Raw genomic sequence first — 20,206 nt, forward strand, 5'->3', positions numbered from 1 at the left:
CTGACACCAAAGCCGGCCTCCATCTCTGGATTTGCAGCATTAGCAGCAGACATGAATCATCATCAGGATATAGAGCAGATGGAGACAGGGAGAGATTGCTTTGGGACTGACAGTTTAGGAGAAGTGGGCTCCTCTGTAAGACTCCACAGAAACCAAACATCTTTTCAACACTTGTACAGCATGTAACTTTGCATTTTGTTCACGTTCTTCATGGTCTCCCAAATATGTAAAAATATGGGAACATTTTCAGTGTGTCCAAACCAATTTGTGCCTGGGGGATGTTTCTTAATTGGAACACATTCAAGAGAACCCTTACACGCTCCCGAGTGGTGTACAAAATATTACATTAATTAACATGCAAAACAGTCCCGCTTGGCTCACGCACACACACACACTCACAATACAGGAACGCAAAAAGATTGCAGCGACAGCACAAAACAGACATAGGCCAAGAGGAAATAAGGGCAAAGAATAGGAAGGAAATTTGCTCGAAAATTTAGCTGTAAGCCTGCTGAAGATCTTATTACATAGGCTGAAGATAGAGATCTCAGCTGGAATAATACTTAGCACATGCTGCCCTTTTAATTAAGCAGTAATATCTGCAGAGAGGGGTGGAGAGCAAAATCTCTCTGTTTCTGTCTTCATCTTCCTCGCTCTCTCTCTTCCATATCACCGTTCCCCATCTTTACCCTCTGTTCCTCTCTCTCTCCCAATAATCTTCTGTGAGAGGGATGGGCCGAGGTGTGGGATGGGGGAGGAACAGGGGACACACTCCTCTGTGAAGTGAATGTCTTCTTTAAGGCCTTACACATGTTTCTGTGTTTCTGTCTCACTGGGGCTGTCTGAGCTCCCCGCCGATGGCCCTCAGGCTCTCACTTTGAGGTGTGTTAAGTGTGTAAGCCGACATGCATGTATCCCCTCTTTATGCACACCAATTCTGCTCCCGTGTGTAGGTGAGGACCACCTCCAAAGCCCACGAGTGGTACATGGGCACCTCTACACCAGTGTGTTAGCACTAAGGCTCGGCCCCGATGTGCCCTCAGGCTGCGGGGCCTTCCTCCTGTGGCAGCGATGCCTCATGTGAGTGTAGGATAGGAACCAGTTGTCCAAACAGGGCCATCCAGTCTGGTGGGGTCTGAACATCATGATCTCTCACCATGGGGCAGCTGTGAGGGACAGACCCTTGGCGTCAGGACCAGGACCTCATTAAGTTCAGTCGCCAAAGTGTTTTGATGTCAAACTCAACGATATTAAAGTGTTCTTTGTTTAACCTGCCGTGGTCACAATAACTGTCACCTAATGGACATTTTTTATGTTTTTATTTGAAATTGTGAAAAGAAAATAAGTCACTGCATCTTGAAATCATGGCTGTGTTGGAAGTGATGCATTATGATACCAATATGTAAAGCACAGTGGAAGTAAATACAGTAGGTGAGCTGAATGTCTGGTTGTTATAGTGTGTTACTGTTCTTAGGTATAAAGCCTTTAATCCTCTGAGTATGCTATTTAATCTAGTGGCTGAGTGACGCCTCTGTGCACTTCCAATTGTACGACATGTAGCACATAAAGCCTTTATTCAGATGTGTTAACCATTGCTCTGTGCTCCATACAAGTGCAAATCGAGTTAACACTCTCTGTTAGCCTGTGTCTACACACCCTGTGCCTGTGTCATTACTCTGCTCACCCTGGCAAAGGAGCTCATTCTGTAATTCTGCACTCTGCACACACACACTGCACACACGGGAGCTCCGAAAGGCCACATGTTAATCAGCTGTGAGTTAAACTTGCAGCAGAGAAAAGACAACAGATCAGCTCAATTAACACAAAAAAGAAAGTGCTCACTACACACACACTCTTACACACACACACACACAGCCTTAGCCATTGCACCTGCAGCTGAAGGGGCATTGTTCCAACAGACCCCTCCTCTCTCTTCCCCCCCCCCAGCCCCCCCCCCCCTCCCTCTGTGACTCTCTCTCTCTCTCTCTCTCTGGAGGAAAGCTGTTTTGTGGCTGCTCTTTTCTCTCCTCTCCGGGCCTTGGCCTTTCCACAGAGCACCCCTCCTTTCTCACATTTCCCTGGGTCGCTACCCTCTTTCGGAGGTGCAGGGCGCCCCTCGCCTGCCTCACTGCAAACACAGCTGACAGAGGGCCGCTCACGTGCCGCTCCACAGGGCCCCAAAATCTCTTTGAGAGTGTGTACGAGAGTGAGTGTTGAAGAGAGCATGGGGGTTTGTGTGTTTGAGGAGTATCCATGCTATTCATCGTATTTCTCTTGATGCTGCGGATGTCTGTCTATTTTCAATTGTTTGGGTGGATTGTTCCCTGAATATCACCCAAACATATCATGTAATCTAATCTTGTCTTTGTAAGATGAGATACATTAAGTAGCACGATATAAAGCAGGTCTTCTCTGGTGCTGCCAGTGTTTTAACTTACATTCTTCTTTAAATTAGAAATATATCACAACGTAGACTTTTAAAATCCCTAGTATTACATGTTAATGCATGCAGCAACATAGCAGCACCTGTGCTACAGAGTGAATTTCAGTTTCAGTGTTAAAAAGACTCTTAGATGACATGGAACTGAGAAATGTGAAATAGAATAAATGACTAAGTGACTGATATCAGGAGGTTATTATTGACCTGTTCGTTCTAAGAAAGTATGTTTCGTCTCCACTCCTCTTGGAAAATCATTCTGTCCTTGGCTCTAATGCCGTTTTGCATTGCTCTCCTCTTTGGCTCCCTGTCCCATTTGTCACTGCGGCCGGTATTGCTCATTCTCACTGATCATCCTATCACAGTGCTATTTTTCATATTTCTCATATCCGCTCCCCTTATCTCTCCTCCAGAGCCTGGGCCAGACACGCAAAGCTAATACAAGCTCCCAATACGTGCGCAGAATACAGTGACCAAAGATCACAGTGGTGTGAAATACATATAGATTTCATACATTATTCTGTGTTTGCTTGTAATAGGATCGGGCTTATCCCATTTCCAATAACTCAGGAGATAACATGAAAGTACACATTGTTGATCAATGAGGAAGTGGAATTCCTAACAGGCCCATGGACATTAATTTACTCAACACAAATTAGGACAGTGGTGGAAATGGCAAGCAATATAATTATTTGCAATATCAATTGGGCTATTCACTGAGCACTTGACAATCAATTTGTGCAGCTACTTGCTAACCCACGGAACAACACAGACACACGTGCAGAGATTATAAAGTTGTGTGTGTGTGTTTCCGAGCACATGCGCATATGCAAGTGCATGTATGTGTCAAGGCTGTGATGGATGAGCTGCTGTAACTGTTGGTTGAGTGGTGTTGCTGGTATTCTAACCATCCAGCCTCTGTGTTTTACTGCCCTGCTGGGCTGCTCTTTCATAAAGATCCTGCCTGGCTGCATCTATCTCCCCAGGTTAAAACAAACACAAACGCCCACCACCACCATTCAGCCTCCCACCCCAGCCTGCTTGGCCTGCCCTCCTCCTTCCCTGGCTCCAACAGCCCCGTCCAGGGGGCAATAAACTCGTTATCTCCCCCTCTCAGATCCTAATCTGACGGCCCGCCGCCCTGCGCGCTGCCAGGTGACCTGGGGTGGGGTGGGGTGAAGCTCCCTCTCCAGCTCTTACTGCTCCAACTCCAGCTCCCCTCCGCTCGCCTTTTAAATCCCTTCAGCTTTCCCTGCCTGTCAGCACCATCTTAACCCCCACCTTCTGAAAACCCTCCCCTGCCTGGGGCTCTGACGACCTCCTTCCCCCCTTCTCCTCCTCGCTCCGCTCCTCCTCCCTCCGCCCTTTCAGCAATTAATCCAGCTATTGATCACAGTGAAACTCTAAAAGCTGGGAGGCTGCAGGCAGACTGGTTGAGGTCTATTCAGGCCTGTGGCTGACACTGCTGATGAAGCCACAGCATCCCTGTTGTTCTTAGTGTGAATTGTCTGTTGTATTGTGTTTCAGTTCCATGAAATATACGTGTTAGACCTGAAAGCTGAGTTTGCCGTATCGCAGTGCAGTTGGTTTTTGTAACAGTTAGGGTGCGGGGCTTTTGAGTGTGAAAGATTTTGGCAAAATTCCAGTCATTCTTCAACTCTTTTTGAGGAATGCTTTAAGATACTGCCTCACACTTTGCTTATTGTTCTTTGCATGCAGGGTCAAGAGAGGCCCTCCAACATTTACAGTAAAGTAAAGCCAGACAGATACTCATAGACATGCTATAGATATGTTGTGACACTCCTTTGGCGTGTTCCACTTTAAAATACATTCATAATGTTGACACAACCTGACTACAGTTGGTGTAACTCAGACAGTGTCTAGAGACTATAAGCCAGACCACCACCTGTGATAGCTGCTCAGGAACAATGCTAATGTATGTAAGGCCTGTGTGACGGCCCAAGGTCTAGCTAATGGAAAATTCCCCAAAATTCACTCACTTCCTTAATGACTCATTGTGCAGGTTTCCAGCTGTTGCGATCCTATTTTAGTGGTGTGTTTGATGATAGTGTGGGTGTGTATCTCAGTATTGCATGCAATAAGTGTGCTTCCACTTAAGCCAGAATGAGAGACTTTCTTTGAATCATCTTTTTAAGCAGCAGAAATACCATCACTATATCACAATTGTGATTGTGAAATCTCTCAGGGGGTTTTCCCCGGTGATCACAACTACATTGGTGAGCCACTTTGCTTTTTCCCTGGCTGGTGACACAGTCACCCTCTGTGCTGTGCAGGGCTGAGGCTGAGGCTGCAGTCTGGGTCCAGGTCTTTGATGTAAGAAGCAAGGCGAGCTGTTTGGGTGTTTGGGCAGGAGCTGGGACAGACGGGGGCAGAGTGTGATGGAGTGATTACTCTCCTCGCTGCTCTCCTGTCTGCCCTGGCATGAATGCCCCTCTTCATCAACCCCTAAAAGGCACATTATTGGCCCAGAGAGAGTGGGATATCCTGGCCACTGACCCCAGAGTAGGGGTCAAGGGGAACAGGGGGGCAGATGAAAGGGAACGTAATTATGGGCAAAAGACAAAAAGAAACCTTGTCTCCAAACAACTATTTTGGTGGGAAGGGGGGAGAGGGTCGGGTTTAAGGGAGTACAATTGAGATCAAGACGTTTTCCCTGGCAAGTTATGTCCTTATCGTGTCCCCTGCCCCGTCATGTGAAGCTGAGGCCCAGCTCTGATTGGCAGAGTCGTGGCTCTTATCTGATGACGATTGGATGAGGCCCGCGGGCACAGGAAGTGACAGCATGGTTCCCACAGTCCCACCCCTGTGAGAAACAGACTCTGATCTACTGGGGTATGCTGACGTGTGTGTGTGTGTGCGTGTGTGTGAGTGTGAGTATGTCTTAGGTATCAGTGTCCCTACATATTTGTTAAAAACCCATGTTACTGAACTACTCTGTTGTTTACAGACTGCATTTCTACTATATGCGGCAGGGTTTTCCTGCACACCGCTGTGGCTCTCAGTCTTTGGCCTCTGACATTATGGCAGCCTCAGGGTCTGTGTTTGTTTGACCTAGCATGCACTAACTGGTCAAATGACCATCTGACTCTGTGTTTTTCAAGCTTATACCCCAGGGAATCATTTTTCTACAAAGAGAATCCAGTCAGTCAGAGTTGAGTTTGTGGCTTTTGATTGGGTTGTTGGTTGCTGTCGAGTTTCATCTGAGAAATTGTATGTAAAAGTTTTGCTGTCAAAAATAATACCAGAAACTAGTGTAATTGGCCCTGTCTGTCAGCGGATCCCCAAATTGAAAAGGGTTTTCTGGCCATTGTGGGTCACGGCTGTAGAGGGATTTCACTCTGGTGGTTTACTCAGATCAGAATAGATTATGCATTGAAATTTTGTAATGTGCTTTTCAAGTGTTTTTCAAGGCCATGAATCAAGGAAACTTTGCTAGTGTGTGAGGGGCGATCAAGCATGTTGTTTTGTAAGATCAGGTGCCATTTGTTGAGACTACTTAAACTATAATTTGTACTATTTATAATATGTCTTTTGTGTTGCTGTTATGCTGTGTGTGTTTTTATGAAAGGCCGTTTACGGACAGGCAGTGCAAACGGACTTAGGCTATAAATGCTGTGGTGTGTGGCATTGGTTCATGCTGTTCCTATAAAAACAAACAGTAAAATAATAAAATTTATTTATCTTTTCAAGATAAGTTTGCTGTGCACAGTTCCAGTTAAAACTGTGGTAAGGTCTGAATGAATAACAAGGCAGTCTCTGCCAAGCATATTAAGTCCATGTTCTTCTGGGGTGATTTTGACTTGACAACATCATTAGTAACACATCAAAATCAAGCACTGAGGAAAATTAATTGTGAAACTTTGTCCGGTAATGTGGTTGTATCATTGACCCACAGTGCAAATAAAGTAGCAATCCTTAGATTATATTGTCACCAAGCTGGATAAATCTGAAAATGCTGTTTATATTTGAAAACGACAAACATGCATCATGCTTCTTTAGGTCAGTTTTATGAGGATCTCTGTCAACACAGATAGGAAAATGGCTAAATCCTTAAAATGAGTAATCTCAAAATCTTCATTTTCACAGATATACTGCACTCCATTGGATTGATTCATGGTTAAATTTTAAGATAAGAATTCTGCAGACAAGCAAAATTGTGAAAAAGATTAAACCAGATGAATGATGGGGGCTTGGGGAATATCAAACTTGAGTTTTGACTGACTACTGTGTCACTTTGAGATTATTTTGTATAATTATGCTGAGATTTGTCATGACAGATTTCACTTTTTAAAGCACAATGAGTCAGACTAGTACCAGTCTGACTGCAATTTTCTTTGAATACATCTAGGGACCCTTTTCAGTCCCCTGACACCCACCTGCGGCCACTCAGTTCCTCTTACAGTCGACTGACTTATACTGCTTCAGAATAGAGAGGTGTAATCAGCATAAATGAGTGAGTGTTGTGTTTGCTTTATGAGATCATTCACATGCTGCTCTTGTGATCTTCAAGTTTTCCTAAATTAATGGAAATGTGCCCTTCCCATTATGATAAATGAGGAGCAGAAAAGGGATTTGTAAGTGATAAGTCAGGAGTTGAATAGCTGACCACTTGACGGGATTATCTAACAGTTGACTGATTAGACGGTGAGCTGTGTCTGGAGCTGTTAGTGCATGTTTTGACACCTGTGGGCTTCGGACAGGTTAGATGCTGCTGGAGGGTGTGTGTAATGTGTGTGTGTTTGTGTGTGTGTGTGTGTGTGTGTGTGTGTGTGAAGCCTGGTGCTGCCTGCTGGCAGATGGATTTAGGATCCAGTCAGCGAGCAGAGGCGAGCACTCCCCCCGGCTGATGGATGGAGGTCAGGGAGGTGTGGGGCTCTCCTGCCCACCCAGGGATGACTTTATTGGGGATAGGAGGAGTGCTGCCACAGGCTGCTTTACCAGCACAGGATTCCTGGCCAAGATTCATGATCGCCCTTTACAGGAATGTGGTCAGGCAAAGGGAACGGTGTGTATGTGTGTGCAAAAGTTTTTAGAGGTACGTTTGTGTGGAGAGACAAGCTCGTGAGCACACACTGCATTTATATGTGTGTCCTTTTTTGTTGCTACACTAGAGGATATATTTGCGTTAGACCATGGATCTCCCAAAACTCTTAAACCTGGATTGAGAGCTGACACTTGAGGATGACTTAGTGGGAGAAATGAAAGGCAGTCGGGGCTTGTCTTGTAAAAAGTACAAATTTGTGATGAGGGAGAGACGAACCAGCATTAGGAAGGAACATTGGCCTGAGCAGCTTTATTACTGCCAGAGATTTACGCTCTACTTTATTCCCAACTGTCACTCGTAAAACTAAAGGAGAGGAGAGGAGAAGAGAGGGAGGGGATGATATACTAGCGAGGCTCTATATGATAATCAAACCCAAACAGGAAATCAGTCGCAGGACTTGGCAGGGAGGAGGATGTCATCATGCAGCTGGATGCTCTGATGGGGAACGATATTTCTGTTATTTCTCATTTCACCTTCAGTCAATCTGCCCCCAAGCCTTCTTTCCAACGAAACCTTTTTCTCTTACAGTTTTTCACAGAACGAAATGCCATAAAAAATACCTAATAATACTGTTACTGACTTCATTATACAATACCATAATTGCCGTATCATTATTAATTCCCTTCTAACATAAGCATCCTCTGTCACACGAACACACATGATAGTGTCATCTTCAGGGGACGTATCCTCAAGTCATCTAGCTAAGAAAAAAAATGCTTTGACGACTTGAGGAGGAATTTGAAGAACTGTCCCGAGGAGTGTTTCTGAGAAAATAGATAAGATAAACCGATGGAGGAGTTCAATGAGGCATTCAGCGAGATCAACCCCTCTGATAAACTTAAAGATAGAGAGAGGAAAGAGGGGAGAGATAGTGCAGGTATGTGTGAGGTAGTCAGATTTAGGAGATGCAGTTGGCAGGTTTTGTGTACAAGATTGTTGTTAGATTATGGTATCTTATTTGAGCAAGCTAGATACAAGGAGGTGGCAAGAGTCACTTTTGAACACTACTTGAGCATGTGGAAGGGGGTATGTGCTGTTGTTTAGCCACGCTTGGCTATACGGGCCCCTCTCTCGGACTGCATTGTAAAATCACATTGATCTGGCCTGACAAGGCGTTGAGTCTTATCCCCGCAGCGCAAGCTTAGGGGTTGACGCCACCGGCTGAGGAGGATAGCAGCAGCGGATAAGATGAGGGAGAGGCGAAGATCCTCTGCCTCATCGGCCGCATTAAGAGATGGGAGGAATCTAAAGTGCAAAATCGGCCTCTTTTGCGATCAGTTGGGATTTAGCGCTGGTTTGTGGCAGTCGGCGCCGGCGCTGAGTTCTCCCTCCTGACAGGGTAATCGCCCAGGGGCTTAGCGCCACAGGAAGAACAATACCTCCCACTTCCTCTCATCTCATCTCACGGATGATCTGGACAAAGTACACGTCCACATCGACCATATCTGCCGCAGCGAAGCAGCCGGGGAGAGACAGGAGGATGACAGACCGAGGCCTGAGAGAACGCTTAGAAGTCCAACATACTGTCAGTGAGGGGCAGGCATGAAGGAATGTTTGTGTTTGTCTGAAGCGTGTGTGTTGTTGTGCGTCTGCATCTCTGTCTTTCTAAATATACTGTGTGTGTGTGTGTGCATCACTTTTTGAGTTTGCGTTCTTTTCTGTATGCTGTTTGTTCACATACAGCGTTATAAGATTATGTGTCTGTGTACACAGTACTCATACATATTTGTGTGTATTTACACTATTATAAGATGCGAGTGTGTAGCTGCACACACAGATAATATGCTCATAAATGTATGTGAAGAAACAGCATGCATGTGAGATCCAGGGGGGTCAGTGCTAATCTGCCTCAGGTTTTAGTATCTAGAATCCCTCCTGTTCCCATTAATAAGCGCCCTAAATAAAGCTGTATCCCTGACACATGCAAATGAACAGACGCAGCAGTAAAAAAGATCAAAAGATGAGAAAGGCTGCTATTACAGTAATCTACCTCGGCGGAGATGAGAGGCTTTTATCTGGCCTAAATTAACTGGCTGATCCGCAGTCCATCATCAGCCACAGGATCAGAAGGCGTCAGGTAGCGCAGCGCTGCACAAATGTGTTTCTAACACAAAACACTAAAAAACAGCCGGTGGTCTACTTTTATCAGCTCACACAGTTATGCAGGAGTAAACTCATTTTGAATCTTTCCATCTACATCTACTTTGTAGATGGAAAAGGGGGGGGGACACAGAAGAGGGGTTCATTGCATTTTACAACTTCAGCAGTTGCACAGTTTTGTCCAAAGGGAACACAAATGACCTGAATCATGAATACAGCTGGTCGGTCTGCCTTCTTGGTAAAACTTTTAGCACCGTTGATTTGTCCAGGTTTTCTCTGTATCTCTTCACTTTAGGCCGGACTGGCTACTCTGTAACCTGAGACACAACTCTCCTCTCCTCTCTCTCTGTCCAGGTGCTGGGCTTCACTGAGCGTCTAAATCTGTTAAGTACAGTCTCACTCCTCTCTGTCTAGCGCTGTGATAAGGACCAGAGTTTCCAGTCTCTACCTCACACACGCATTCTCATATAACCCAGCCATTACTTTGCATCATTGAGGTTTATTTTACCTGATAAGCACACTGAGGGACCATTCTCTCTGCTGTAAGTCCCGAGGAGGAGCAGCTGTCCAGAAAGGGGTTTTAACTATCTGAAGTATGGCAACCATTTTTATGACACTGCCTGTTGCACTTAGCAGCTTGTTGCCAGGTTTTCATGTCAGGCACGTGCACTACGAAAAAGCACCCCATTGTGTGCATAAAACAATCAGGGGTAATTATATGACCGTAAAAGGCTGGTCCTCAAAGCAGGGGAGCCATTAGAGAGAGAGTCGTTTTTACACACATAAATCACTAACGGACACAACTGCACACACACACACACACACACACACACACACACACACACACACACACACGTACATGCGCGCAAACTGACACATAACATAGCCTTGGGGCATGACCTCTGCCCTGAAGGAGCTGCTAATATGCCCAAATGACTGCATAACAACTTGGAAACATCAAGTGGCTGACTGCTCAACAATAATGACATCTGCCTCTGACCATCCAATTAGCACAAATGGCCACAAGAGGTCCTGCATGTATGTGTGACTGTGTATGTGTGTGTGATCCCCTTTCACATTCATACCTTTCTTTTTTATGGAAACTGTAGTTCATATCTGTGTGTTTGTGAGCTTCGACATATTTAAATACCGGTAAATATAGTAATAATGTCTTTGCTTTGTGTTTTTGTGTGTGTGTGTGTTACCTGCCTCTTTTGGCTGGAAACTGTCACTGTCTCTGTCTAATCGGATTGGGAGAACACCGGCGGCTAATGCAGCCTGCTGCCATCAAGTCGTCCATTTAAAGCAGCGCTGATCTGATTGCTGGAGTTTATTGGAAAATGGAGCGAGCAGGGGCAGGGCCAAGCTCCCCGTGTTCCTCTCAATGTAGCTCTTTTCACAGACCGAACACTGGGAAGTGCTTCAGCCTTTACCTAGTTATCACTCTTATCAGTCACAGCGAGTTTGGGGTCACTTTGGACAAGGACCTAGAGGGAGATGTTTAATGTAATTTCATTGACAGGAAATGGGACTTTGGATGCGATTAGGTACTTGCGGGACAGGTAGGGGAGAAGTGAAGCACTGTTTGGACTGTGTTTAAAAGCCATTTGAATGTGCAGGTTGTAGCCCTCATATCACTCGTGGAATCAGCCTCACCAGAGCGAAAGCACCGGCGTTCACTGCAAATTCAAAGTCATATAGGTCACTTAACATCAACCTCTCTTTGGGATTAATGGGTTGCTCCAAGACATCCGTTTATTTCTGTTTTGTCTCCCTCAGGAGAAAGGGAACGAGTCAAAGGTGCTCTGTTGTCACTCAATACAAATGTTCATGGCACATTTTCATTCAGTAAACAAACAGAGGGTGATTGTTTGGTTTTGAGTGAGTGAAAATTGTGCCATTTTTACATGCTGCTGAGCTCTGGTGCAGTAGAAAGAAAGATTACGCTGACTGAAAATTGAAAGTGTTTGGATGAAAAAATAGCACTCCCCAGTGAGTTGCACTAAAGTGTGTGAATATGTGTGCAATCCCCTTACTAATGCCCCCTGCCCCCCCTTTTCTATGACTTCCTATGACTCCTCAACCCCCACCCCCGCTCCTGCTTGCGGCCACCACTCTCCCAGTCTCTGTCGCCCCGCGATCTTATCACAGCTCTTCTGATTTCATTTGACCGTCGCCAGCTAATCAGAGGCCAACATCTGGATGATTCCCATGGCAACCGACTGAACCAAATATTCCGGGCCTTAAAAGGTGGGTTGAGGTCTGGCGGGGGGGAAGCAATGAGAAATGCCCCGAGATTGACAGCTTTGATGGACAGAGCAGAACAGAGGCCTGAATGGTGCTAGACTGCCACTGTGTTTTCTATGTGTGGGTGTGTATGTGTTACCTCATTTCCCCTGAGTCCACTGCCCATCCCATGGACCCAGTGGGAAAGGGTGGAGTGGAGGGCTGTTTGTTTGTGGGTCTGTGTGTGTGTGTGTGAGGGAGAAAGAGTGCAGGGATGGAGCTATTTTCTAACTGTACCAAAGGGCTCCAAGTAGCCGTAACAGTGGCTACAGCTTATAAATACATTCATACACACAATAGTGTTCTTGCACTAGTGGGAGAAAGGAAGTGCACTGGGCAGTGTATAGACCTCTGCCGCCTCCATGTTGATTCAGTAAGAGCTTCACGGCATTACCACAGCCTTATTTAACTTATTAAATGTCTGTAGCTGCAGGGGGACATCAGCAAATTCGTTCACTTCCTTGTCCTTAAGATGCAGCTTTGTCACTGATCATCTGAGATAATGATGGATTCACATTTGATTGATCAGGGGATTGACTGATCACTTTACCTGTTAATTACTGTCACTGTCCTTACTTCTCCTCTGATTCAAGCAGCCTTTCCTGCACTGGCCTGCCTCTCTTTTTCATGTATTCATTTAGCAGCGTCCATTAAAGTTGGGCTCCCCGGGGCAAGTAAAAACCTTATTTAGCACAGCCTGCTCAGCCAAGACGGGAAACGCCAGACCCCCTCAGCCCTAACTGGATTAGGAACCAGCCAACGGATGGGCCGCGGGACAGAACTCCCTGGTCCAACCACTTAAGACCACACCACACCAAAACAGAGCCGGGTGGGATGTGAGGGGATCAATACAGTAGGTAGTAGGAGGGTGGAATAGTGACGTATTTACATGGAAATAAAGTCATATATCACAGTTGTGATCATGCAAATGAAAATATTTAGTATCTATCTTCCAAGTCTTTTGGAAAAATTCCTCTGACATTAATAATAGAGCTGTACTTTTTGTTCTGTATCTCACTGGTTCCCAACCCAGGGATAGGGACCCCCAGAATGGGTTGCAATATGGTGTAGGACTGTGAGGATTCATTAGACAAAACAGGTTGGGAGCTACTGCATTAGGAATTTTTTTTTAAAAAATTAAAAATTTGCTGCACAAATTGTTTTTTTTAACTTTTCTTGTAAAATACAGCGTAGTTGTATCTTTGCAGGCAACTAAAATCTTTCAAATACTGTAAAACAATCTGAAAAGGGAAATCAAAACTGCTCACAACTTATGGACATGCAACCAGTGATGAGGGGCTCAAGTAGATAAGGGTTTGAATTAAGAGGTCACAAGCGAAAAGGGTTAGAATCCACTGTTTTGATCCTTCTTTTTTATATTTTTGAATGTAAGGTTTGCTGAGACACCTTGTGTTATTGATCACCCTAAATGAGTAATAATGCGGGAAATAATTGAAACCGGAAAAAGTTGGTGAAAAAATAGCTGTCAGTAGCATGCCTTACTGATTTATCAATTGAACAGAAGGTAAGTAACATCACCTACATATTTAAAACAAAATGGAAAAAACCCAATGATGTGACATTAGTAGAGTCAAACTGATTTAATGGCAATTGAGTTCTAGGAAGTGCAGTCCAACAACCCCACAGAAAGGAGCACCTGGCACTAAAGATATCCTAAACCCCCCCTAAAAATAACAACAAAAAAAAGCTTTTCACAGTTTACCACTGAAAGATTTATGGACAACTAATTCCTTCCTGCACATAGACAAAATAATAACAATTCATTTTTGTAATTTCAAGTTAAGTTTTCTCTTTTAGAACATTATTAGATAAAACATACATAAGTTTGTTTGCACAAAAAGCCTGTGTAGTCATTGTTTCATTTTACTCAACAGTGGACATATTTCAGTGTACCATTAATCATTCTCTTAATTAGTAATTTGGTAAAAATTTACACCAAAAAAAGCTGTATTAGCGTCAATAAAATCATGGTAATACATAATATACTGACAATGAGTTTTAGTTTTTACAAAAATGTTTGTTTAGTACCAAAATAATCATGCAGTTTACATACAATATGAGAGTGGGTGTTACACGGCAATTATACTCTTTAAAGTATGATTTAAAGTGTTTAAATGATCACTGTCCTAAACAGACTGGTATGTAAGCGCTCTTCTCATCGTCCCAGCCCCCACTCCCAGCTCCTCTTATCTGGCTGTCTCTTGTGTCACATTTTAAGACTATTCTCAAATGATTTACATGTCTTTTCCAAACAGGCAGACAAAGATCACAGATCTCCCCAGTACAACCCCTAACACCATTATCTCCCTGCTAGATATTAGTCACATGGGACATTAATGTGTTTTATTACATGGAAAGAAACTTGGTTTGTTTTTATCCAGAATGATTCATGTATTATTGCCTTTAGTCATCTGTACATGTGCTATTGGCTTCATGCGAACAAGTAATTTTAAATTATCAGACTTTTTTTACTAAGTGTACCTGATGTTTTGCTTTTGCTGACCAGTGCTCCTCTCACTGACCTCAACATGCAGTAAGAATACTGTTTTCTCAGAGAATGAGGGCACAGGAGAGACAAAGGAGTTAAAGGGAGGTCGGTTCAATACAGAGATGTGAGACTTTAACTTTTCAGGAGGTAAAGGTGGGGTTAACAGTTTGAGACAGAGACAGGGTGGGACGTTCCTCAGAGATCATAGCATACCAAGAGAGGAAGACAAAGAAAGAGGGAGGGAGACACGTTTGAGTCCTACACTAACAAAAATCTTTGATCTGTCAGATGCAGTAATTCACAATAAAATCAAACACGATTTCTTCTCCCTCCCTGTCGCTTTGCTTTAGTCTGATCCCTAAATCAATCTCTATTTCCTCACTAAGCTTTGCAGAAGAGTTCATCAACCTATAAATTAATATACAGTTAAGATTAAGGTCCCAAAATGTCTGTATGATGAAATTTGGATAATTGAATGTCCTACAGAAAGAAATTTAACTTGCTTATCTTGCATTTACATCATGCTTATTTAGCTGTTTTCTCTGCTTACAAATCAAGATAGCATGTGTGATATGCTAGTGCAATGTGACATTATGCTCAGATCCTATTACATAAATGATTTGATCTAATATTGTTAGTTTATTACCAAGTAGAAGCAACTCAGCCCACAACAACATGAAGCCTCAGCTGACAATTGTGGGTGTTTCCTCTGTGTTGCCATGCACTATTGGTCGATTTGAATCAATTTGAAAGAACACATCATTGCACACCAAAATGCATCAGCCATGCCAACACCAGACTGGCCTTACAAACACTACCGTTAGAGATAATACCCCAGGGATTGAGGAGGACAGAGAGGCTGAGGACAGGGGAGGAAATGGGGGGGAAAGGGGGAATTAGGGAGAATGAGATCGGTACAAAAAAAGAGCTCAGTGGAAGTCATTGAGTATCAGGGGAGTTGTATGGATCCGTTATGGCGTAGGTATAATTAAGAGGGACAAACAGAATGTGCAAAGGGAGTATAGTAGGGTGTAAATGCATTAGGGCCCCTAACCCACAGCCTGCTGGGATCAATAAGTCTCCATTCACATCAGGCTGGACAGGAGCTGTCCAGCTCCCTGAGTGCTGAGGGAATCAGGCTCTCTCTCTGAGTCAGGGAGTTGGTAAAACGATGTATAAAAATCTCATGTATTATATATTGAGATATATAATACACTGTGCAGGCAGCCCATTGAAGGAATTTCATGTCAGACACCTGTTGAAGGCAGCAAAGGGTAGATTAAATAGGAAAAGACAGAGAAACCAGCAGGGAAAGATAATGTAATAAAAATGATCAGACAAGAGCGAAGGAAAACGGGAGCCTACATTGAGGAGATGATGACAGGCAAAGGGAGGAGCACTGATAACCTTGCTGTCTTAAAAGCTTCCTCCGGAGCCTAATCAGGCCTCCCAATTACAAAAACGAGCTCCCAATGTACCACCCACCCCCAACCCCCCTGTCCCAGCGCCTGATGTCCCCCCCGATAAACAGCATTATTAATTAAAAGGCTCCAATTGAATCTGTGTCTGATGGACGAGCCTCGGGACGATTAGCTACAAGACCTGACAGAGCTTATTTCAGCGTGGCATGATGGAATCTGTCGATAAAAGGAAGGAGACAAGTCAACACACCAATACAATGTCATAGAGAGGTGGACAAACACACTGACAAAACATTTACTTAAATTATAAAGGCATCTGTGTTGATCAAAATCACATATAGAAAAAAATTATGAGGAAGTAAGGGAAGTATCTATTATCACTTGTCATCTCAGTCAGTGGCAGTTGCAGAGCAGTTCACTTTTTTTAAAGATTATATTTTGGGCTATTTGCTTTTAAGTGAGAGGTGACACAAGAAAAGACAGGAAATGTGTAGAGAGAGAGAGAGAGAGAGAGAGAGCAAAGAGGATAATATGTAACAAAGGTCACCACTTGAAATTGAACCAGGGATTTTGCAATTACATGATCATACATCTTAGTGGGCTAGTACAGCTATTTAAAACTTATTTCATATGTAGTGGCTTTAAGGTGACTAGCTGAAAAATCCAGTGCGAACAAGAGTAAATTACATGCAATCTCTATAGACAAGAAGTCTTTAAAGTGCTCAGAAGAGATGACATTTGAACATCTACAATTCCATGACAACCAGACAAACTCTGTATGCTGAAAAAGATCATGTGATATGATTGAAAGCACCAGACCAGCTACTAAATGGACCTTGTGGTGAGATTGTTTTCTCAAAATCTAACCTAGAAGCTGCTGAACAGTTGCCAAAATATATTAACTAATTTCCTGCTAAATTCAAGCAGTCATGAACACGTCTGTAGTCATTGACGCATTAAAGAGTAATGTTATTAAATGTTTTTCATTTATCACCAACTCATCCACAACATTTTTCATTGTTTTTACCATTAAAAATTGTATTTCTACTATTGAAGCAACAGGTAAATGTCAACCCTCTGCTTAGACCTTACATACGAGTAGATGTTGACAGACATGAGGATTTAAACTGAGTCATGTGCGCATGACGGAAATACATCCAGAATTTATTAGAATATTCTCAATAAACCACACAAACAAGAAGAAATCATATTTAATACAGCTAATCCACTTCATTACATCCCAGTAGTGGGATTTAATGAGGTACATTTAGTCAAGTACTGTATGAAAGTACAAGTTTGAGGTACTTATACTTTAACTGAGTGTTTCCTTTTTGTACTGCGACATTTCAGAGGGAAATATTGTACTGTTTACTCCACTACATTTATCTGTCATCATCCTTCTTCTTTTCCCCTCATGGTATAAACAATCCTAATACACATCACCGACTAATGGCAAATAGATTTTCAGCATCATTTAAATCCATCTCATAACCTTAGTCACATATTATGAATTTATATTATGGAAGTCTTTACTTCATACCATCTGTTAGAACATACATACTCACAGTTAGGTTGCACCTCACTGTGTGAAAGTTTGACGGTAGCTGTTTATGGAGAGGGATGTAGACATGGCTTGGCTTGGCTTGGCTGGGACGCCCCACCACTGCTACCCCTCCACCCCCCCGGGGGAGCCTTGGGGGATCAGATAAGACTGGGTTCCCAGATCAGGGTCAGATTGACAGTTGAGTGCCTGAGGAAGAGTGATGGGCTTGGGATTGGGTTTGGAAGGAGGTCCCTTCTACAGGAAGGCCCCTGAGGGACCTCCAGAGCCCACAAAGTATGTTGACCGAAATGATACTGATTACTTGATTAGGGAGAAATCACTGAATGGAAAACTGGACATTATTATTATATCAGAATTTATTCATTGTTTGACTGAGTCTGGATGGGACTGGACTTTGTGGAGCTGAGCTATGGTTTCACTTTTAGTGATTAGTGATTCACTAATTAGTGTGATTGTATCCAATTAGCTCCTGCTTGTGAAAGAGCAATAACATATTTGTAGCTGATGAGATTGGAGCTTGACAAGAAAACAGATTGTAGTGCCTCTTGGGACTCTTCCTCTCCTCCTCCTGTTGTATGATAGGACAAGATAGTTAAATAATGAGAGCTTTAGTTGGGGTTGATTCCCACATATGTATCAACCATAAATGCACCAACACATTATAAGAAAGGTCAAAGGGCAGATGCAAGGATTTTATCTAAGGAAAACCATTTCATGTGAGAAGTGATAAGGCTCCTGAGGACAAAACAAGAAATGGTGAAATTATCTTTTAACCGTAATGGTAGATTTTAATCAGCAACAAAGTGACAAATTTAGCACATTAGTTTGTCTTAAGTAAACATATCTATTTCCTGGTTACAAGTTGCGGCTTTATGATTAACTGGTTGTGTTTAATAATTTGCTCATGGTTAAAAATACTTGTTTTAGATAGTAAATTAAAGGCAGAAGTAGCTTTAACCAGCTTGCAAAATCCATGGTATCTCATCTGAGAGGGGATTGTACTCTGTGTTATATTTAAAAGAAAAAAAAAAGATATTCTGGGCAATGCGCTCTCAAGGCCATCGAGGACTCCTCCAGGGCTTCTGACTTAACCAGAGAAATAATGTTGCTGCAGACACAGACTGCATTATTGTCCTTAGCCTGCAGACAACCTTTCACATATTTTCCCTTTTGGTTGATGGAGCTTTGAGACTTCATGTCTCTGCTAGACACACATACACAGACACACACACACACGATTATATACACATACTCATGCCCCTTATAACCGTGAACTGACCTATTAACCCAGTACACAGCACCATTTACATTCAGTCACACACACTCACGTATGATTACACACTCATATATTGCACTATGTACACAGAGGGAGTTACGGACGTGCACATACACTCACATACCATTTCCGTCTGCCGTACACACGAGCAGAAATGCACAAACGTGTCGGTCAGACAGACTAACTGGCTCTCGGGCTAATTGAGTAGAGTGTGTGGCCCCGTGTGGCCCTGGTCTGACCCCTCTGTAGCCAGGGACACCACTGAGCCGCTGCTTTGATACATTTGATACGGTTTAAGTGAGGAATGAAGACCTAAGCCTGTTTACATTTGAACTGGATTAGTGTTGGGGTGACAGTGCATTAACGAAAGGGGGAGAGTGAGAGTGAGAGTGAGAGTCAGGAAAAGCAGAAGTATTGGAAGACATGAAAGGAGGAATCAATTGTCTTTACTGTAAATCTAACAGGTGGTATTTGTGCTTGTTTCATTTGCATTTTTGCCTCCTTTTAACTTTTCATATTTTGTGTTCATGGTGTAGACATAAGCTGAAGATGTTATTTCATGCTTGTTCAGTTTGTCTCGTATAAAAAATGAAATTTCTGCAGTGTGTGAATATACTTTCAGTTTTATACACATGCATGCTTGTATGCTTGCCAGGCCTTCCTACAGGGAATGTGTATTGTTTCATTGTTTCAGTGACCCTCTTTTTCAGTGATGTAGTTAACTGTTTATTATGGGTATCATGCCATTATGTATTAGTAAAATAGCTCCCTGCACATTATTCTAATGGAGTGACTGAAAACAGGAGGAATCGGATATCTCTCTGTTTCTGTGTGTCTCTTGTTCTTTCTCTTGTTCTTTTTCTCTCTTTCGTCTTCGCCCCCACCCCCACCTCCCACCCCATACCCCCCCACGCATCGCTCTCTCCGTTTTCCTGAAGTAATGATTTGATGTTGCTAATGGCTTCCTAAATTTTGTAGAGAGGGCAGAACCAGCACTGTCTAGAGTTTCAGACGTTGGAAGTCTGCCAGGCAAGGAGGGAAAGTGAGGAGGGGGGGATTCAGGGGAGCCGAGGCTGGGTTGGATACCGTAGGTAAGGAGGTCGAGTAATGAGTATTGGGATCAACAGGGTGTTATCCTCATAATGGCTTCCTTTTCAAAATATTACTATTTCCTGTTGTTCCGACATCCATACGTCACAAAAGAAGAAGAGAAATCCCCCAAATAAATCAAAGCGCTTGAAGCCTAAACTGTCTTCTTTCTCAGAAATATTAATGGCAACGGAGTCGTCAAGGACAAACCATATAAATACTTGGAACACTCTGATTCATAACCAGTGTAAATTAACTTGTCACATATAAAAACAAGTAACAAATCCTAGATTTGGCAAGGCTGTAACTACAGTAAGTAAGTGATAACATTTTGCCTCAAGGTGTGTCTGGCCACTGCTGGGACTAACACACATGGACGCACAGCCTCAACGCTGCCAGTAGAATGGATTCTATTGTTGGAGGACTCTACTGCTCATTCAAGTTAGCCCACATGAAAGA

General features: G+C 43.3%; 1 long non-coding RNA gene across 2 annotated transcripts in view; it reads left to right on the forward strand.

Moving 5' to 3' along the window:
* Positions 1 to 20,206, forward strand: part of LOC122981437 — a 64,644-nt gene that overhangs the window by 27,297 nt on the left and 17,141 nt on the right. The window contains exon 3 of one of the 2 annotated variants that reach the window (XR_006403237.1): positions 954 to 1,418. The exons of the other annotated variant lie outside the window; for it this stretch is intronic. This is a non-coding gene — a long non-coding RNA (uncharacterized LOC122981437). Of the gene's footprint in view, positions 1 to 953; positions 1,419 to 20,206 lie in introns of those variants that run through there. 2 annotated transcript variants of the gene reach the window in all.

Source organism: Thunnus albacares, chromosome 4, assembly GCF_914725855.1.
Source record: "Thunnus albacares chromosome 4, fThuAlb1.1, whole genome shotgun sequence".
In the NCBI taxonomy this organism is placed as follows: Eukaryota; Metazoa; Chordata; class Actinopteri; order Scombriformes; family Scombridae; genus Thunnus; species Thunnus albacares.